This window comes from Bos indicus x Bos taurus, chromosome 10 (genome assembly GCF_003369695.1).
Source record: "Bos indicus x Bos taurus breed Angus x Brahman F1 hybrid chromosome 10, Bos_hybrid_MaternalHap_v2.0, whole genome shotgun sequence".
Lineage (NCBI taxonomy): Eukaryota > Metazoa > Chordata > Mammalia > Artiodactyla > Bovidae > Bos > Bos indicus x Bos taurus.
The window spans coordinates 13,142,351-13,155,310 of record NC_040085.1 but is presented as its reverse complement, the minus strand read 5'-3'; positions in this window follow the sequence as shown (position 1 = coordinate 13,155,310).

The following is a 12,960-nucleotide window of genomic DNA, read 5'->3' as shown; positions in this document are numbered from 1 at the left end:
AATTTATGACCTTCCCTCCTGGTTTGGCTGAGAAGGAACAGCTTGATTACTCCTTTGAAGACAAGGCTAGAGAACTATGCAGACTGAAATTCAAAGCCAAGGAGCTTATTAAGGAAATCTCTGGCTGCTACCTCATCAGTCTGCCTTGAAACTCAATTAAAAATAATTCAACAATCTTATGTTTTTATTAGAAAAGCTTAAGTGAGAAGAAATTTCTCTTTTCCCAAGAAAGAGTAATTCATCATTTATGTTCTAACCCTAAGCAGCAATGTTCTCCGTGTCATCTTTTTCTTACAGGCAGCCCTTGTCCTTAGTACATTCTCAACAAGTTCTCCAGTTCTCGCTGGTGATGTCAAGGAAGATGATCAGGAGGTGTGGACAGCAGTGTTTTCCAAAAGGTGGGTTTTGAACTATTAATCATGACTAAATCAACTTGGGTTATAAAGTGTCAAAATGCATCATACATCATAGGAATAATTCTTTTAAGTATTGTTTATAAAACTATATTCCTGAGTGTGTGTGTGTAGGTATGAGTGTACGTGTATCCCTCTGTGTACGTCCCACCTTTCTACAAGCACATTAAGCTTTGGGAGGAAGATTAACTGGGCTCCGTCATCGAGCACGGACAGATGATGCAGCAGTGACTCAATGGACATAAGTCTGAGTTAACTCCGGGAGTTGGTGATGGACAGGGAGGCCTGGCATGCTGCAGTCCATGGGGTTGCAAAGACTTGGACACAACTGAGTGACTGAACTTAACTGATGGATGTTCCTTACTGTACGATCCTGTAATGCCACTCCTGAGGAGTGAAGAGGTGGAGCTGAAGAGGTGGAGCTGCTAGCCCCATGGCTTTCAGCTATATTTTACAAAGGTTTCCATGTATGATTTTATATGAAGAAGAATAGTTTGAAAATCCCCTGGACTAGAAAGGATGCCTGGTGAAAAAGGATCCTTCCTAAAAACTTCTATCACTCACTCTTGCATTCCCTTAAAACTGATTTAATGTTCAGGGAAAAGCTGCAGCACACAGAACACTGTCAGGAGACATAAAAATTCAACCAAAAATCAGTAATAGTTACTGTGCAGATTCAGTTCCATGCTCTTACTCTGTCAAGTTTGGGTGGGGCAGAAGTAATTATTCATCAGCAGAAGAAATCTGAATTCTCTGCAGGGCATGAGATGGCAAGTGTCATATGATGTTGGTACTTTTCCTGAGCCTCATCTTTCCTCATCTGTAAAATGAGACTTGTAATGGTCCTTAGGCTTATAGTGTTAATTAAAAAGGAATACCAAGCAAAATATTAGTACAATATGTGGCACGTATTTAAAAGTTGGGTAATTGTCAGTTACAACTGAATAGGCCATTTCCTGGGTCTCTAAAATAGTTGAAAATCACTGAAGCACTACCACAGTGATCATTTAACATTTTTTGATCTTTTTTTAGGTAAAGATTTTCATTCAAACAATGAAACTGTAGAAATTTCAAGTCCACTTGGTAAGTTTTGGGAAATCTATATATGTATCTAACCCGAGTGCCTGTCCAGATACAGAGCATCTCCATCACCCACATAGTTCCGTCAGGCCACTTCCAGGATAGCATCAGCCTCAACCCTGACCCCCGAAGCACACATCATAATCTTTTTCATCATAAATTATTTTGTCTGTTGTGGAACTTCTTAGAAATGGAAACATACGATATTTATCCTTTTGTTTAAGGCTCTCGTTTTTTAATGTTTCCTGACTTTGATTTTTAAATTTTTATTGAAGAATAGTTGATTTACAATGTTGTGTTAGTTTCAGGTGTACAGCGAACTGATTGTTATAAGTGTATATAAATATGTAGGTTTTTGCTTTTTTACATTTTCTTCCATTATAGGTTATTACAAGATACTGAGTATAGTAACCTGGGCCCTATACTAGGTCCTTGTTGGTGATTTATTTTATATATAGTAGTATATATATTTTAATCCCAAACTCCCTATTTTATCTTCCCCCCTTTCCCTTTGGTAACCGTAATTTTGTTTTCTATGTCTGTGAGTCTCTGTTTTGTAAGTAAATTCATTTGCATCATTTTTTAGACTCCACAGTAAGCAACCTATTTGTCTTCCTCCGTCTGGCTTACTTCACTCAGTATATTACTCTACGGCCACTCACGTTGCTTCAAATGGCATTATTTCGCTCTATAATGGCTGAGTAACATTCCTGTGTGAGTGTGTGTGTGTACATCTTCTTTATCCATTCATCTGTGGATGGACATTTAGGTTGCTTCCATGTCCTGGCTATTGTAAATAGCACTGCAGGGAACACTGGGGTACATGTATCTTTTCGAATTATATTTTTCTCCGGATATATGCTCAGGAGTGGCATTACAGGATCGTACGGTAAGGAACATCCATCAGTTAAGTTCAGTCACTCAGTTGTGTCCAACTCTTTGCAACCCCATGGACTGCAGCATGCCAGGCCTCCCTGTCCATCACCAACTCCGGAGTTAACTCAGACTTATGTCCATTGAGTCAGTGGTGCCATCCAACCATCTCATCCTCTCTTGTCCCCTTCTCCTCCTGCCTGCAATCTTTCTCAGCATCAGGGTCTTTTCAGATGAGTCAGTAGTTCACATCAGGTAGCCAAAGTATTGGAGTTTCAGCTTCAGCATCAGTCCTTCCAATGAATATTCAGGACGGATTTCCTTTAGGATGGACTGGTTGGATCTCCTTGCAGTCCAACAGACTCTAAAGACTCCTCAAGACTCCCCCAACACCAGAGTTCAAAAGCATCAATTCTTCGGCACTCAGCTTTCTTTATAGTCCAACTCTCACATCCATACATGACTACTGGAAAAACCATAGCCTTGACTAGACGGACCTTTGTTGGCAAAGTAATGTCTCTGTTTTTAATATGCTGTCTGGGTTGGTCATAGCTTTTCTTCCAAGGAGTAAGCGTCTTTTAATTTCATGGCTGCAGTCACCATCTGCAGTGATTTTGGAGCCCAGAAAAATAAACTCAGCCACTGTTGCCCTGTCTATTTGCCATGAAGTGATGGGACCAGACGCTGTGGTCTTTGTTTCCTCAATGTTGAGTTTTAAGCCAACTTTTTCACTCTCCTCTTTCACTTTCATCAAGAGGCTATTTCATTCTTCACTTTCTGCCATAAGGGTGGTGTCATCTGCATATCTGAGATTATTGATACTTCTCTCAGCAATCTTGATTCCAGCTTGTGCTTCATCGAGCCCAGCATTTCTCATGATGTATTCTGCATATAAGTTAAATAAGCAGGGTGACCATATACAGCCTTGACGTACTCCTTTTCCTATTTGGAACCAGTCTGTTGTTCCATGTCCAGTCTAACTGTTGCTTCCTGACCTGCATACAGATTTCTCAAGAGGCAGGTCAGGTGGTCTGGTATTCCCATCTCTTGAAGAATTTTCCACAGTTTATTGTGATCCACACATTCAAAGGCTTTGGCATAGTCAATAAAGCAGAAATAGATGTTTTTCTGGAATTCTCTTGCTTTTTCCATGATCCAGTGGATGTTGGCAATTTGATCTCTGGTCCCTCTGCCTTTTTTAAAACCAGCTTGAACATCAGGAAGTTCACAGTTCACATATTGCTGAAGCCTGGCTTGGAGAATTTTGAGCATTACTTTACTAGCGTGTGAGATGAGTACAATTGTGCGGTAGTTTAAGCATTCTTTGGCATTGCCTTTCTTTGGGATTGGAATGAAAACTGACCTTTTCCAGTCCTGTGGCCACTGCTGAGTTTTCCAGATTTGCTGGCATATTGAGTGCAGCACTTTCACAGCATCATCTTTCAAGATTTGAAAGAACTCAACTGGAATTCCATCACCTCCACTAGTGATTCATAGTGATGCTTTCTAAGGCCCACTTGACTTCACATTCCAGGATGTCTGGCTCTAGGTCAGTGATCATACCATCGTGATTATCTTGGTCATGAAGATCTTTTTAGTACAGTTCTGTGTATTCTTGCCACCTCTTCTTATCTTCTGCTTCTGTTAGGTCCATAGCATTTCTGTCCTTTATCGAGCCCATTTTTGCATGAAATGTTCCCTTGGTATCTCTAATTTTGTTGAAGAGATCTCTAGTCTTTCCCATTCTGTTGTTTTCCTCTGTTTCTTTGCATTGATTGCTGAGGAAGGCTTTCTTATCTCTCCTTGCTATTCTTTGGAACTCTGCATTCAGATGCTTTTATCTTTCCTTTACTCCTTTGCTTTTCGCCTCTCTTCTTTTCACAGCTATTTGTAAGGCCTCCCCAGCCAGCCATTTTGCTTTTTTGTATTTCTTTTCCATGGGGATGGTCTTGATCCCCGTCTCCTGTACAATGTGACGAACCTCCGTCCTTAGTTCATCAGGCACTTTATCAGATCTAGTCCCTTAAATCTATTTCTCACTTCCACTGAATAATCATAAGGGATTTTATTTCGGTCATACCTGAATTGTCTAGTGGTTTTCCCCACTTTCTTCAATTTAAGTCTGAATTTGGCAATAAGGAGTTCATGATCTGAGCCACAGTTAGCTCCCGGTCTTGTTTTTGCTGACTGTATAGAGTTTCTCCATCTTTGGCTGCAAAGAATATAATCAATCTGATTTCAGTGTTGACCATCTGGTGATGTCCATGTGTAGAGTCTTCTTGTGTTGTTGGAAGAGGGTGTTTGCTATGACCAGTGTGTTCTCTTGGCAAAACTCTTATTAGCCTTTGCCCTGCTTCATTCCGTATTCCAAGGCCAAATTTGCCTGTTACTCCAGGTGTTTCTTGACTTCCTACTTTTGCATTCCAGTCCCCTATAATGAAAAGGACTTTTCTGGGTGTTAGTTCTAAAAGGTCTTGTCGGTCGTCATAGAACCGTTCAACTTTAGCTTCCTCAGTGTTACTGGTTGGGGCATCGGCTTGGATTACCATGATATTGAATGGTTTGCCTTGGAAACAAAGAGAGATCATTCTTTTGTTTTTGAGATTGCATCCAAGTACTGCATTTTGGACTCTTTTGTTGACTATGCTGGCTACTCCATTTCTTCTAAGGGATTCCTGCCCACAGTAGATATAATGGTCATCTGAGTTAAAGTCACCCTTTCCAGTCCACTTTAGTTCGCTGATTCCTAGAAGGTCGACGTTCACTCTTGCCATCTCGTTTGATCACTTCCAATTTGCCTTGATTCATGGACCTGACATTCCAGGTTCCTATGCAGTATTGCTCTTTACAGCATCGGACCTTGCTTCTATCACCAGTCACATCCACAGCTGGGTATTCTTTTTGCTTTGGGTCCATCCCTTCATTCTTTCTGGAGTTATTTCTCCACTCATCTCCAGTAGCATATTGGGCACCTACTGACCTAGGGAGTTTCTCTTTCAGTATCCTTTTTTTTTTTTTTTGCCTTTTCATACTGTTCATGGGGTTCCCAAGGCAAGAATACTGCAGTGGTTTGGCCATTCCCTTCTCCAGTGGACCACATTCTGTCAGACCTCTCCACCATGACCTGCCCATCTTGGGTTGCCCCACGGGCATGGCTTAGTTTCATTGAGTTAGACAAGGCTGTGGTCCGTGTGGTCAGATTGGCTAGTTTTCTGTGATTATGGTTTCAGTGTGTCTGCCCTCTGATGCCCTCTCGCAACACCTACCGTCTTACTTGGGTTTCTCTTACCTTGGACATGGGGCATCTCTTCACGGCTGCTCCAGCAAAGCGCAGCCGCTGCTCCTTACCCTGGACATGGGGTTGCTCCTCTTGGCCACCACCCCTGACCTTGAACGTGGAGTAGCTCCTCTCAGCCCTCCTGCACCCATGCAGCCACCTCTCCTTGGACGTGGGCTTGCTCCTCTCCACCGCCGCCCCTGACCTCGGGAGTTGGGTAGCTCCTCTCAGCCGCCGCCCCTGACCTCGGGCATGGGGTTGCTTCTCTCAGCCGCCGCCCGAATTTGGGCGAGGGGTAGCTCCTCTTGGTCACGCTTCTGTGCAGTCCGTTGCAGCCGGCGCTGTAAATGCACCCTGGCTCTGCTTCGGGAAGCGGGCAGAGGGAGGGAGGTAGGCAGGCCCTCCACTCGTCTTGGGGGCTTTTTGGCTCCCACGTGCTCTGGAGGGGGCAGACGAGGTTGCCAAGGGCATCTTGGTCAGGTGTGTTTGAGCCCCTGCGAAACGCACGTGCCATTAACCCCACCACAGAGCTGCCAGAACTTACATAGGACTGGGGCAACAGACTCTTGGTGGGCACAAACAGAACCTGGTACTCACCAGGATCCAGGAGAAAGGAGCAGTTACCCCCATGACGAGAGACTGACCCAGACTTGCCCATGAGTGTCCAGGAGTCTCTGGCGGAGGCGTGGATCAGGGGTGGCTTGCTGCAGGATTGGGGGCACTGAGTGTAGCAGTCTATGCATGGGACCTTTTGAAGGAGGTCGCCATTATCTTCATTACCTCCAGCAGTTTCAGATCAGATCAGATCAGTTGCTCAGTCGTGTCTAACTCTTTGCGACACCATGAATTGCAGCACACCAGGCCTCCCTGTCCATCACAAACTCCCGGAGTTCACTCAGACTCACGTCCATCGAGTCAGTGATGCCATCCAGCCATGTCATCCTCTGTCTTCCCCTTCTCCTGCCCCCAATCCCTCTCAGCATCAGAGTCTTTTCCAATGAGTCAACTCTTTGCATGAGGTAGCCAAAGTACTGGAGTTTCAGCTTTAGCATCATTCCTTCCAAAGAAATCCCAGGGCTGATCTCCTTCAGAATGGACTGGTTGGATCTCCTTGCAGTCCAAGGGACTCTCAAGAGTCTTCTCCAGCACCACAGTTCAAAAGCATCAATTCTTCGGTGCTCAGCCTTCTTCACAGTCCAACTCTCACATCCATACATGACCACAGGAAAAACCATAGCCTTGACTAGACGAACCTTTGTTGGCAAAGTAATGTCTCTGCTTTTGAATATGCTATCTAGGTTGGTCATAACTTTCCTTCCAAGGAGTAAGCGTCTTTTAATTTCGTGGCTGCAGTCACCATCTGCAGTGATTTTGGAGCCCAAAAAAATAAAGTCTGTTTCCACGGTTTCCCCATCTATTTCCCATGAAGTGACAGGACCGGATGCCATGATCTTCGTTTTCTGAATGTTGAGCTTTAAGCAAACTTTTTCACTCTCCACTTTCACTTTCATCAAGAGGCTTTTGAGTTCCTCTTCACTTTCTGCCATAAGGGTGGTATCATCTGCATATCTGAGGTTATTGATATTTCTCCCGGCAATCTTGATTCCAGCTTGTGTTTCTTCCAGTCCAGCATTTCTCATGATGTACTCTGCATATAAGTTAAATAAATAGGGTGACAATATACAGCCTTGACGTACTCCTTTTCCTATTTGGAACCAGTCTGTTGTTCCATGTCCAGTTCTAACTGTTGCTTCCTGACCTGCATACAAATTTCTCAAGAGGCAGATCAGGTGGTCTGGTATTCCCATCTCTTGAAGAATTTTCCACAGTTTATTGTGATCCACACAGTCAAAGGCTTTGGCATAGTCAATAAAGCAGAAATAGATGTTTCTCTGGAACTCTCTTGCTTTTTCCATGATCCAGCGGATGTTGGAAATTTGATCTCTGGTCCCTCTGCCTTTTCTAAAACCAGCTTGAACATCAGGAAGTTCACGGTTCACATATTGCTGAAGCCTGGCTTGGAGAATTTTGAGCATTACTTTACTAGCATGTGAGATGAGTACAATTGTGCGGTAGTTTGAGCATTCTTTGGCATTGCCTTTCTTTGAGATTGGAATGAAAACTGACCTTTTCCAGTCCTGTGGCCACTGCTGAGTTTTCCAGATTTGCTGGCATATTGAGTGTAGCACTTTCACAGCAGCATCTTTCAGGATTTGGAATAGCTCAACTGAAATTCCAGCACCTCCACTAGCTTTGTTCATAGTGATAAATTCTAAGGCCCACTTGACTTCACATTCCAGGATGTCTGGCTCTAGGTCAGTGATCACACCATGGTGATTATCTGGGTTGTGAAGATCTTTTTTGTACAGTTCTTCTGTGTATTCTTGGCATCTCTTCTTAATATCTTCTGCTTCTGTTAGGTCCATACCATTTCTGTCCTTTATTGAACCCATCTTTGCATGAAATGTTCCTTTGGTATCTCTGATTTTCTTGAAGAGATCCCTAGTCTTTCCCATTCTGTTGTTTTCCTCTATTTCTTTGCATTGATCGCTGAAGAAGGCTTTCTTATCTCTTCTTGCTATTCTTTGGAACTCTGCATTCAGATGTTTGTATCTTTCCTTTTCTCCTTTGCTTTTCACAGCTATTTGTAAGGCCTCCCCAGACAGCCATTTTGCTTTTTTGCATTTCTTTTCTATGGGAATGGTCTTGATCCCTGTCTCCTGTACAATGTCACGAACCTCATTCCATAGTTCATCAGGCACTCTATCTATCAGATCTAGGCCCTTAAATCTATTTCTCACTTCCACTATATAATCATAAGGGATTTGATTTAGGTCATACCTTAATGGTCTAGTGGTTTTCCCTACTTTCTTCAATTTGAGTCTGAATTTAGCAATGAGTTCATGGTCTGAGCCACAGTCAGCTCCTGGTCTTGTTTTTGCTGACTGTAGTATAGAGCTTCTCCATCTTTGGCTGCAAAGAATATAATCATTCTGATTTCGGTGTTGACCATCTGGTGATGTCCATGTGTAGAGTCTTCTCTTGTGTTGTTGGAAGAGGGTGTTTGTTATGACCAGTGCATTTCTTGGCAAACTCTTTGCCCTGCTTCATTCCGTATTCCAAGGCCAAATTTGCCTGTTAATCCAGGTGTCTCTTGACTTCCTACTTTTGCATTCCAGTCCCCTATAATGAAAAGGACATCTTTTTTGGGTGTAAGTTCTAAAAGGTCTTGTAGGTCTTCATAGAACCGTTCAACTTCAGCTTCTTCAGCGTTACTGGTTGGGGCATAAACTTGGATTACTGTGATATTGAATGGTTTGCCTTGGAAATGGACAGAGATCATTCTTTTGTTTTTGAGATTGCATCCAAGTACTGCATTTCGGACTCTTTTGTTAACCATGATGGCCACTCCATTTCTTCTGAGGGATTCCTGCCCGCAGTAGTAGATATAATGGTCATCTGAGTTAAATTCACCCATTCCTGTCCATTTGAGTTTGCTGATTCCTAGAATGTCGACATTCACTCTTGCCATCTCCTGTTTGACCACTTCCAATTTGCCTTGATTCATGGACCTGACATTCCAAGTTCCTATGTAATATTGCTCTTTACAGCATCGGACCTTGCTTCTATCACCAGTCACATCCACAGCTGGGTATTCTTTTTGCTTTGGGTCCATCCCTTCATTCTTTCTGGAGTTATTTCTCCACTCATCTCCAGTAGCATATTGGGCACCTACTGACCTGGGGAGTTTCTCTTTCAGTATCCTGTCATTTTGCCTTTTCATACTGTTCATGGGGTTCTCAAAGCAAGAATACTGCAGTGGTTTGCCATTCCCTTCTCCAGTGGACCACATTCTGTCAGATCTCTGCACCATGACCCGCCCGTCTTGGGTTGCCCCACGGGCATGGCTTAGTTTCATTGAGTTAGACAAGGCTGTGGTCCTAGTGTGATTAGATTGACTAGTTTTCTGTGAGTATGGTTTCAGCGTGTTTGCCCTCTGATGCCCTCTTGCAACACCTACCGTCTTACTTGGGTTTCTCTTACCTTGGGCATGGGGTATCTCTTCACGGCTGCTCCAGCAAAGCACAGCCATTGCTCCTTACCTTGGACGAGGGGTATCTCCTCACCACTGCCCTTCCTGACCTTCAATGTGGGAGTTTGGCCCAGCAGTTTGGCCCCAGGTAAATAATAGGGAGGGAACACAGCCCCACCCATCAACAGAAAATTGGATTAAAAATTTACTGAGCATGGCCCCGCCCACCAGAACACCCACTTTCCCCTCAGTCAGTCTTTCCCATCAGGAAGCTTCCATAAGCCTTCTTATCCTTTTCCGTCAGAGGACAGACAGACTGAAAACCACAATCACAGAAAACCAGTCTGGTCACATGGACCACAGCCTTGTCTAACCCAATGAAACTTATGAGCCATGCCGTGTAGGGCCACCCAAGATGGACGGGTCATGGTAGAAAGTTCTGACAAAACGTGGTCCACTGGAGAAAGGGAATGGCAAACCACTTCAGTATTCTTGCTTTGAGAACCCCATGAACAGCAATGAAAAGGAACCTCCGTAGTTCTCCATAGCAGCTCCACCAATTGCATTCCCACCAGCAGTGTAGAAGGGTTCTTTTCTCCACATCCTTACCAGCATTTGTTATTTGTAGACTTTTTGACATTATACTATTCTGACTGGTGTGAGTTGATACCTCATTTTAGTTTTGATTTGCATTTCTCTTAATTAGTGATGTTGAGAATCTTTTTGTGTGCCTTTTGGCCATCTGTTCATCTTCTTTGGAGAAATGTCTATTTAGGTCTTCTGCCTGTTTTTTAGATTTTTAAAAAAATATCGAGCGTTGGTATATTCTGGAAATTAATCCCTTGTTGGCTGCATTGTCTGCAAATCCTTTCTCCCATTCTTTGTCTTTTTATGGTTTCCTTTGCAGTGCAAAAGCCATTAAGTTTAATTAGGTTGTGTTTATTTTCATTACTTTAGAGATCCAAAAAGGTCTTGCTGCAATTTATCAAAGAGTGTTCTGCTATGTTTTCCTCTAGAAATTTTATAGTATTCAGTCTTACATATAGGTCTTTAGTCCATTTTGAGTTTTATTTTTGTATAACCATGTTAGAGAATGTTTTCATTCTTTCACATGTAGCTGTCTGGTTTTCTCAGCACCATTTGAAGAGACTGCCATGTCCATTGTATATTCTTGCCTCCTTTGTTGATTACTTGGCCATAAGTGCACGGGTTTATTTCTTTGCTTTCCATCCTATTCCATTGATCTAGATTTCTGTTTTTGTGCCAGCACCATAGTTTTAATTACTGTAGCCTATGCAGCTCTTCTCATTCAGGTGATTTTGAGATGATGTTGTATGTAGTTTGTTGCTTTTTGTGGCTACAAAGTATTGTGAATACAGTGTTTCCACTTGCAACTTTTATGAATGTTATCAAGTCTGTGTGGACATTTTTCTTTCTCTTGGGTAAAAATCATTTTTACTTTTGAGTAAAAATTCTACTCCATTGGCGTAGAATTGCTGGGTTGGAGATATATCATGGGACGGGTACAGACCTTTCTCCAAAGTGGATGGACCATTTTACACCCCCAGTGATGGATGACAATTCTGTTTGCTTCTTGTTCTTGCCGACATTTGGAGTTGTGTCTGATTTTAGCCATTCTGATGTGTACCTGATGTGTCCCAAGTGGTACTTCTTTGTGGTTTTACTTTGCATTTCCCTGATGATAAGACAATGGGCATGTTTTCATGTGCTTACTGGCCATTCATATGTGGCCAGTATATATGGCCATATATCTTTGTGAGGTATCCAAATTTTTTGCCTTTTTTTTTTTTTTCAGTTGGGTTGTGTATGTTGTTGTTTGGGTTATTCTTACAGGAAAACTCGAACTTTTTCACCAACCCAATAGTTTTCATCACTGAGTTGTAGTTGTTTTTTTTAATAGTTTCTGGATATGTCCTTTGTCAGATGTATTTTGTGAATCTATTCTTCTAGAATATATTCTCAATCTGTAGATTTTTGTTTTCTTTATGGCATAATGGGAAGTTCTCAATCCTGTCTTCTAACAATTTTTGTAAGATTGGATTTATTAGAATCCACTGGTGAAATCATCTGAGCCAGCAGTTTGCTTAAAGGGTAGCTTTTGATTTATAGATTCAATTTCTTTGACAGGCCTTAAGGCTTCACATTTCATCTTGTTTCAGTTTTGGTCTGTTGCATCCAAGTTGCCAGTTTTATTGTCATAAAATTCCTTGTAACATTCCTTTCTCTTTTTCATGTCTTGTAGTCTCTTTATAATGCTATCCCATCTTCCATTCTTGATACTGGTAATTTCTCTCTTTTTTATCAGTTTAGCAGGGATTTGTCAACTTTCTGCCATATGCATTTTTTTGGTAAAACTTTTGGCTTTTTATTCTTTAATAATTCCTGAAATGGGTTTATTTTGCTTTGTTTTTAGCTTAAGGTAGAAACCTTTATCAACAATTGTTTGCTACGATAGAACCATTTACAGCTGTAAGTTTCCTTATAAGCATAGTTCCTAGCTGAACCCTGCAAATTTTGTTTTCATTATTCAGTTCAAACTAGTTTCTCTTTGATTTCTTCCTTATGAGTTATTCCAAGCATATGTTTAATTTCCAAATATGTTGTTTTCTGTAATAGTTATGTTCCTTTTAATTTCTAATGTAATTACACTGTGTATTGAGAACATATTCTGTAAATTTCAACCTGTTGACTTTTGAGACTTGTTTTCTGGCCCAGCATTTGGTCTGTCTTGCTAAACGTACTGTGTGTACTTGCAAAGAATGCGTTTTCTATACTTCTTGCTTATAGTGTTTAATTAGGTCAAGCTAGCCAATATGTTATTTTACACTTGTCTATCAAATGCTAAAAGAAAAATCGCTAACATGCAAGTATATGGATTTCATTCTGTCAATTTTTACTTAATGTCTTGTGAAGTAACGTTAGGTACATACATGTTTATGATTGTTTTTCTACTGAACTGACTTTTTATCATTATGAAATGCCCCTATTTCTGGTAACACCCCTGACTTTGAACTCTACTTTATCTGACATTAATATAGTATGAGGTTTTTTTTTTTTTTTATCATTCTCTGCTTTTTAACTGTTTAGCCTAGTTACATTTTATTGATATGACTAGATTGAGTTTGCTATTTGTTTTCTCTTTGTTCCGTTTTTTCCCCCCTTCTCTACTGTCTTTTGAGCTATGCTTCTTTCAAATGGCTGCTCTAAGGATTGTAATATATACAGCGTTAACTTTTTACAAACTATTTAGAATTAGTTTTGTA